At 26.0% G+C, this 7,081-nt stretch overlaps 1 long non-coding RNA gene across 1 annotated transcript; it reads right to left on the minus strand.

Annotated features, from left to right (window-relative positions):
• Positions 1 to 651: 651 nt before the first annotated feature.
• Positions 652 to 2,556, minus strand: LOC136080981 (uncharacterized). The gene is made up of 3 exons (XR_010638782.1): positions 2,498 to 2,556; positions 2,209 to 2,305; positions 652 to 848 (listed from the first exon to the last, which is right to left on the minus strand). It is a non-coding gene; the product is annotated as an uncharacterized LOC136080981 (long non-coding RNA).
• Between the last annotated feature and the right edge of the window lie 4,525 nt (positions 2,557 to 7,081).

A 7,081-nucleotide genomic window follows, 5' to 3' on the forward strand; every position in this document is an offset into this window, starting at 1 on the left:
TAACGCATTTAAGGTGGCAATATCGAAAAGGTTGTCTAAATCTTCTTTAAAATCATTTTCTTTTTCTCTCTGCCGTTCAGTATCTCTATTTTTAGATTTTTCTAAATTTCTGACATTACCCAGTCGGCAAATTTAGTTGTAAATGCGCATTAGAAACTCGTTTAAATACGTATCGATGGGGTATGTATGTTAGCCATTTTATCGTGTCGAATACGCATTAGAAATACGCATTAGATGCGTATAAAGACAGGTATACAATACGACGCCTACTGAGTATCAAACTCGCATTTGTAAGTCTTGTAAACACGTATAAAACACGATAACCAGAGAATACTCAATACGATATTTTCCTGGTATTACATGCGCATTTAAAACTTTCCAGAATACGCATTATTTACGAATATTTGTTTGCCATTTTATCGTGTTAAACGCGCATTAAAAATAGCTATCAGATGCGTATAAAGACAGGTATACAATACGACGCCTACTGAGTATCAAACTCGCATTTAAACACGTATAAAACACGATAACCAGAGAATATTCAATACAATTTTATTAAATAATATGAATTCATAACATAATGATAATGACTAGCAGAAAGCAACCCATAATACGGGTTATGAGTTATTAAATCATTAATAACAATAAAAACACATTAATAACTTGATATATTATCTAAAAAATTAAATACAAATTTATCTGTAAATATTTTAACTTTGACTCCCTATCAGCAACATCATTGCTTATAGTCAAAGACGAAGACCGCAATTAACATCAGTTGAGTTCTTTATAAAATCTGTCACAACACAGGTACCAGAAACGGAAAGTCAAGTAAAGCCTGCAAATACCTAAAAAATGAAATTAAAAAAAAAAATTTAATTACACTATTTGCATTTTATTGTTAGTAGAATTAGGATAATAATAACAGAAAATATATACTCTGTGTCTACAGAATAATTAAAAAAGATTATAAAAAGGCTAGACAACACAATGTAGTAACACTGGGAAATAACACCACAACTTAATAAAATATTTTATTAACTTAAATACTTGGAATGAAAAGATTTTATTTATTACAATATTTGAACAATCGAGGGACAATTATAGTTAAACAATTTAAACAATTATACCATAAAATAGCAAGCAAATCATAAAATATTTCTTAGAAATGATCTATTTATTTTATTTGACTACTATTTTCAAGTTGCATATAAGCATTTACATTATAACTTCGTTGAGCCTAATACTATCTATTTCAATTTAACTATTATCATTAAACATATTACCAGCAATCTTATATTGCTGCAACTGAATAAATGAACGTAAAAGAATCTAACAAATTGTGATCTTTTCTAATCAAAGACTTTATTTAAACTTAAGATTTATTGAAATCCATATCTTTTTATATGTTTACATACATTAGTCGTTTATCAAAAATATTAAACAACATTTATTTACATCAATTATTTTTAATTAAAAAAGAATCTAGACTACAATGCACAAAATTATTTTTACGTTAATGCATAAAAATAATAAATGCACAATCTTGTATAAAAAAATGAAGCAATGTCAATCAGTATATTTTACTCTAAATTAAATATTTAAATGACGAATGAGGCAAGATGACGACCTACAGTTATCTCTTAAGCAAAACTAAATATAACAGTTGATTTTAGCTGAAAGGGAAGTAGATTAATTTTACTAGATTTATCAATGGTTTCTTTTTAAATATTATTTTTGTGACGAAAGCTAAGTATTAAAAAAGTTTTTCCGGCATTGAGAAAAAAACTTTTTATCCTCGTTTGACTTGATTTATTACATTGCTACATCACCAGCTAAAGGTAAGTTTTAAATTTTGGGACAGACTAAGATACAAGCGTTTTTTGAAACAGTCGTCATCTTGCCCCATGTTCCCCTATATATCTATTCACATACCTTTAAAAAGTGGTATTACACTTTACACAATGAAATATGGAAATACATCATTTTTTTTAAACTACTTTCAAAAGGAATTTATTTATTTTTTCTAGTTTGTTATTTTTTCTAAGAAAGAATATTTATAAAGATTAAGAAAGAATATTTATAAACTTTTGTGTCAACAAATTACATTCAGTTTTCCATGTTAAATACATAAAATATATATCTAATATAACATATATCAAATATCAAATAAATCCAATATAAAAGAAAACAAAATAGTAAACTTACTCAAATCAGTATCAGTTATACCGTGTGAAGTAACTAAAAAACACTTTAATTCTTTTCAATTGCTCTAAAAAATAACTTTCAGCTCTTTCCAATTGCACTAAAAAGAAAAAACTTACTCAGATAATTTGCCAAGTTCTTGAGAATCTGAAAACAAATAAGTAAAAAAACAAAGAACAAACAAACATTTATTTGTTAAAACTACTATATTTAAACAAATTAAATTTAAAAGTGTAACGCCAATTCTCCTTAAAGACTAAAAAAAATTTTCAGCTCAAATTTGCTTGCATACCTTGCTTGTAAAACCATGTGAATAAGAAACACATTTAGAAAAGCCAAGAAACCATTAAAGATGACATATGCAACATTGAAGTTTGAGCGTTCACTGGACTAATTATTAGCAAATGTTTTTAAAAAATTCATAAAAATTTACATATATTCATTCTTTTATATTGCATAAATCCATCATATGATAAATCTGAAATGAAAAAATGTAATGGATAAGTAAATACAAAGAAAAACATCATATATGAATCACAAATCAATATATCAGATAGAGATAAGATGTCATGATAAGAGAGTAGTAGTTGTTAAATATTGTTATTTCATGTTAGCTTTTAGAAAACAATTCATGTTGGTACGTCATGGTTCTAAAAATTCAAATTAAGATATAAACAAAATGTATATATGGCAAAATGATTTTTCTTGAGTGGCTTTTACTGAACGATTAAAAGCAGTGAGTTTCAATAATAAAACCACTTATAATTTTTAAAAATAGACACCAACATAAAGGTAAGCCAAATGTAAAAACATTAGTAACATAAATAACAACTTTATGCAAAATCTTGCTCAACACATTTGCCAAGTCACACACTTTGAAAACATGGTCCATAAATATTATAAGAAGTGTTTATATATGTTATATAAATTTAAATAAATATATTGTGATTTATAGTTAGTATATATGTTTATATTATGTTGTTTCTATGTCATGGAAACAACCTAATATAAACATATATACTAACTACAAAACACAATATATTTATTTAAATTTATATAACATATATAAACACTTCTTATAATATTTATATACACAATAGATACATTTTATACTATTTTAAAAATGCATTTATAAAACAATTATATAACACATATTACCACATACATATATTTATCAAAAACATTTTAATTTTGAACATAATATAAACATATATGCAAACTATAAACATATATAACTTGAATTGCGTGAACAAAAAATTTAAAAATAACATGAAAAAATCTAAAAAGATTCATATATATATATATATATATATATATATATATATATATATATATATATATTCATATATAAAGACATATATCTCGTAATAAAATATCAAATTATAATCATATTTAATTTAAATCAAATACTTATTGAATAAAGAACAAAAAACAGATAAAAAAACTGCAATCCTAATAACAAAATTTAACGCTTAGCAACAATTAAAATGTCAGTGCTGGCTCAAAATTTTAACTTATTTTTCTAAATTTTCTAAAACAGAACAAAAAAAGGGAATAGCATAGCAGAAATGTCAATAAAATAGTAATCAACGGAATAAAATAAGCAAGGTATGAAATGATAGGATTTAACGTATATTTGAATTATATTAATTTAGGACTTCATAAAACTAAATTAATAAATTTAAAAGTAGTAATAAATATTTTTATGATAAAGTTTTAGTAACTCTTTTAGTGCAAAAAAGTACTGTAACTGTACTGGAGATAATTTAGTAAATTTCTTAAGAAACCTTTTTAATTTAAATTTTATTTTTGCTATATCAGTTTAAGCATGCGCTTTAAAAGCAAAGAATCTTGTTTTTCCCTTATTTGTTAATATTTGATCAAAATCGGGTTCAATATCATTCCGATTTTGATCAAATATTATAAATACGTATTTTTGATAAATAAGTGGTATTGAACTCGAATTCAAAACTTAAAACTAAACGCGTATTTTCCTGGTATCAACGGCGGTATGTTATACGTGACCAATACTCCGAGTATTTACAATACTAGATATGCCGACTGGGTATCGTACAAAGATTTTAATTTGGAAATACAGTTTGAACGGTTTTAAACTGGGATTCTTGCTTTTTTCCAAAAAACGACCAGTTCATCAATAACTAAAGCACTGCTGTCATTAAGATTTAAATTTACCACTCTCATGTTATAAAAAAGTACACTCAAAACATCTCGTTTACAAGGTAATTTACTACCGCAGATTTGATTTTTCATCACTCCAACTAGATAAATATTTTTCCGAAAAGTGGACATTTTAGCACTTTTATCAATTACTTATATAGCACGTCTTTTCTTATGCACTTCATGTACGAAACTAAAACGAATGTAGCATTGAACAAACAGTATGTAAAAACAAAATTGACTTGTAGAGACTTGTAGTTGCGCTTGTAGCGAATTCAGAATGCACTTGGTGGTTAGTTGCGCATAGCATCGTCATAGCATATTAGACAGTCAGATGCATGAAACTTTAAGGCCAATGCGGCACGTGTTAATATTATCGGATTGAGCTGAAATTTTGTACTTTTAATGTCTTGGTGTAGCTCAACAAAATTACAAATAAGTTTGAAAAAATATGAACTTTTGAAAATAAGGACCACCCTAATATACATACATATATATATATATATATATATATATATATATATATATATATATATATATATATATTTAAACAACTTTAAAAAGTATTCTACACAATAGAGTGCTCAATGTTCTTAAAAGAACAGAGCAATTATATTAGTAGTAGAAAATCACTTAACAAAAATTTTTTTCATTTACCACTGTGTTTCATCAACAAAGATTCATCAGAAATGCTGTGTTTCATCAACAAAGATTCATCAGAAAAATCAAAAATCATTTCTGATGAATCTTTGTTGATGAAACACAGTGTTAAATAAAAAAAATTTTTGTTATGTGATTTTCTACTAATATATATATATATATATATATATATATATATATATATATATATATATATATATATACACACACACCTATCCAAAAACGGTCCCAACCTCAATTTTGAGAACTAAAATAACGAACAATAGGGCATTAATTAGCAAGGTCTTTGGTATCACCTGATGTAAAAATTAAAATCTAATCTCTATAGCCAAAAGCGAAAAACGCATTTAAAGTTTTATAGCACTTTGCGTTACTGATCACACTTGGTGCCCCGTTGTAAATCTATTTTGTTTGTTTTTTCCGTTTTAGGTTATGGAGTTTTTAAAAAATATCAAAAACTCTTTACATATATGTGTTCGCTATAACCTGACAAAAAATCAGCTCTTTAACACTTGTGGTTTGTGGACAGGGACCTAAATTATACGGTATGGCACTAAAAGCCTCTTTAAAAGGAGGCAACGGATGCTTTACTTTTTTGTATTCTAACCTTACTATCGACTATGGGAGTTTCAAAATTTAATAGAATGAAGACTTGGCATGTATTTTTCAGGCAAAAAAAATAGAAGCAAGATATATTTTATCTGTGCAAATATATAGCTCTTAAAGTAGGAATCTCGCGTTTGAAAAAACGGCCAAAATATAGTAGCTTTTTGTGGTTTTTATGCTTTTTAAAGATTCAAAGTTACATCAAGTAACTAATTTAGTAACAATATTATTAACAATATTATTAACAATGTATGTGACTAGTTGATATTGGATTCTATGGTTGTTAAACTTCACATTTGTGTGTACTTTGTCTGCAAAAAGAGTGCTTTTTTTGTCCAAGTTTGTATAAAATATGGGGCAGAAAACACATAGTTAGAGGCATTTTTTCTAATTGTTCTAAACACATAAAAACCTCTTTATATTTTAGTTGTTAAACCCACAGGTTTGCTTCGTTGTAATAAAAACTTTTTTTCTTACTGTAAAATTACTTTTGACTTGTAAATTCAAAATGAATTGGTAATTTATAAAACAATTTCAAAATTGTTAGAATCAAGTTTTTTTTATATAAATTAAATGTATATAACCTTGTTGAGCTTTACTATTTTTTTTTTAAATTACTAAAATCAATTGAGACGCTCCCCATCAAATTACCCATCAAAACTACTTTTATAAAAATCTACATCGCTTTTATCTGAGTCTGTACTTAATTCTTCATCAAGCTCTCCCAAGAACTGAGTCTGAAATAAAATACAGAAAAAAAAGCTCAGACAACCAATGTTTTTTACCAACTAAAAGTCTATTTCTTTCAACAATATAGCTTTCCAACCATCATCTAAAAAACTTTGTTTAAGTGATGCTAGACCTTCTTTGTATTTAATAATGATATTGTTGTCAAAATCTAATACATTCTGCATTTCATTTTTTAACATCTCAATTTCTTCAATACCTCTACAATTTAATTGATACAACTCGACACATTTTCGTTTAACAGTTATCGCAGTCAAAGCCTCTGGTTCATCATTGAGGGTTTTCCAAAAAAGCACTCTCCAAATTGGTAACTTCGTCCCAAACAATAATATTTGGTAAAGTATTACTGGGATATAACAAACTTATAGAGTTAAACTCTTTGGTTGCATCTTGCAAACGTTTGTTGTTTTTATTTAACTTTTTACTTAGCTTTATAGCTGTTTTCTGTCCATCTAAACAAAAGTCTAGATTTACTGATTTGTAGTATTGCAATTTTATATTAGATATAATATATTATAATATAAGTATATAAGTTTTACAAAACTTCAACTTTTTGTTTTTTACTTTATAACTATTTTAGTAGACAAATTAAATCAATATATTTAGCCAAATAAAAGCATTATAACATGATCTTGAATGTTAACTTCTTACCTGCATTTTTTTTTTTAAATTACTCAGCAACAAC

This window comes from Hydra vulgaris, chromosome 06 (assembly GCF_038396675.1).
Source record: "Hydra vulgaris chromosome 06, alternate assembly HydraT2T_AEP".
Lineage (NCBI taxonomy): Eukaryota > Metazoa > Cnidaria > Hydrozoa > Anthoathecata > Hydridae > Hydra > Hydra vulgaris.